The sequence below is a fragment of the Trachymyrmex septentrionalis genome, unplaced genomic scaffold (assembly GCF_001594115.1).
Source record: "Trachymyrmex septentrionalis isolate Tsep2-gDNA-1 unplaced genomic scaffold, Tsep1.0 scaffold63, whole genome shotgun sequence".
Classification (NCBI taxonomy): domain Eukaryota; kingdom Metazoa; phylum Arthropoda; class Insecta; order Hymenoptera; family Formicidae; genus Trachymyrmex; species Trachymyrmex septentrionalis.
The window spans coordinates 1,354,178-1,356,172 of record NW_017305811.1 but is presented as its reverse complement, the minus strand read 5'-3'; the positions used below and the strand labels follow the sequence as shown (position 1 = coordinate 1,356,172).

At 27.3% G+C, this 1,995-nt stretch overlaps 1 protein-coding gene across 3 annotated transcripts in view; it reads left to right on the top strand.

The window, feature by feature from the left end:
- LOC108753059 (clavesin-2-like) overlaps nt 1-1,995 on the top strand; it is a 9,651-nt gene continuing 7,656 nt past the window's right edge. Inside the window, exon 1 of one of the 3 annotated variants that reach the window (XM_018494400.1) lies at nt 1-212. The gene's annotated coding sequence lies outside the window, so the exon portion shown is untranslated. The remainder of the gene's footprint in view (nt 213-1,995) is intronic. The other 2 variants (XM_018494399.1, XM_018494398.1) reach the window with 2 other exon arrangements.

Here is a 1,995-nt window from a genome sequence, read left to right as displayed (position 1 = left end):
GGAAAAGAGGTGTGGAGGAAGGGCGACGGGCTGGAAATTATAAAAGAGCCATCGACCAGCAAGAGTGGGGCAGTCGCTTCCAAGTGTGCACCTGAGGCTTGACGATCGGAGTACGTTCATATAATCATATAGGATAAGTGCTTAAGATATAGATCCTCATCGCTTCGGTTTCGCACGCGGTTCCTCAAAAGGCAGATTGAGTAAGCGTGAAAGTAGGATTTTTCCAATTAATTTACATAATTTTAATTAAATACTTACTTAGCATATCTTATTTTTAGTCCTTTGTGTGAAGATGGTCTATTTTTTCTTACAGATGTTAAGTATAATTATTATAGGGCAACCAAAATATGCATAAGGCATGTTTTTTTGTTTGACTAATAAAGAAATAAACTAAATACAAATTTGTTTCATAAGAAGTTATGCAATTTTGAGCTCTATATGTTACAGCATATTTTGCATATTTCACACACAAGAGCATATTTTTGCATATTTCACACATATTTGCATATTTTTTGCACATTTTGCCCATGCGTGCACAATATTTACATATTTTATTTATTTTTATTGTATATTTCACATTGTTTTCTAATTTAAGTTTATAATTAGTTTTTTTCTGATATAATAATAAATAGAATAAATTTCTAAGATAAGTTTTTTTCAATCAGAAATATGCTACAACATATTTTATATTTTTGAAATAGGAATTGATTAGATAAATGATTCCCACACGCTGCGATGCATTGGTGCGCAGTAATGTCAGAGAAATCACAAGGAGAAAAAGATTTCGCGCTTTTACGTTCAATCTTCTGTATTTCTGTGTCATACAATACATAACAGCAAAGACTCTCTTTCTCTCTCTCTCTCTCTCTCTCTAAAATTAATATAATAAATAATATGTATTTGTTTAATTTTAATGCCCCGTAAGACTAATTGAATTTTCTAAAAATGTAAACAAATTTTATCAAATTTATTTTACTTTAATATTATAAGTAAAAAACTTAATTAATAATTTGAAAATTTGTGCGGTAAAAAATAATTTTTAAATGTATATATATTCCTTTGTTTAGAGCACCTTTTTCAATTTCACAGAGCATATTCATTGTATTTACAATTCGGGTGAGTCTTGATGTAAAACTCGACAATATTCACGTACGATTGAATAGTCAAAAGTGTATCATATCTCTTGGAAAAGTTCTAGTTGATAAAAAAAGATAAAAAGACTTCTTACGAAAAAATAAACTCAGATAAATTAACATAACGGAATTCTAATAAAAAATAAAAACTCACCAACAAACATATGTAAATTATTCAAGTGTGTCTATAAATATAAGCGAGCGTACACAAATAATCGATACATAATGTTCGTTTTTCACATCTGCGTTCCACTTGTCTTTATATATTCTAATGGCTATTTCTTATACTTTAAATAATTTACATATGTTTTCTTGGTGAGTTTTTATTTCTTAGAATTCCGTTATGTTAATTTATTTGCGTTCATTTTTTTGTAAGAAGTCTTTTTATCTTTTTTTATCAACTAGAGCTTTTATCAACTTTTTCAAGAGATATGATACACTTTTCACTGTTCAATCGTACGTGAATATTGTCAAATTCTACATCAAGAACATTCACAGAGTATATTTTAGGCTTAAAAAGGGATTTTTACAGCATAATTTTGGTTACCTTAGTAATCATTGTTTTTCAGTGTCTATATTTATCTTTTTTAGTTATAAAATAAATATTAGAAAATTATAAAACATTTAATTTTGGAAATGGAAATAATATAGACAAGATTTTTATTTTACTTTGTTTTATCAGAATATGATACGCTTTAATTTAATAACTAAGATATTTGATGCATGACTTCCTGTTCTAAAGATAGTGGAAAGATAAAATTTAAATCGACAAAAATTTATAGAGTATATATAAAAATTTTAGGAGTACATATATAATTTATACAATAGCTAATTATGTTGCCAGATGTCTGTGTTTCAGTTT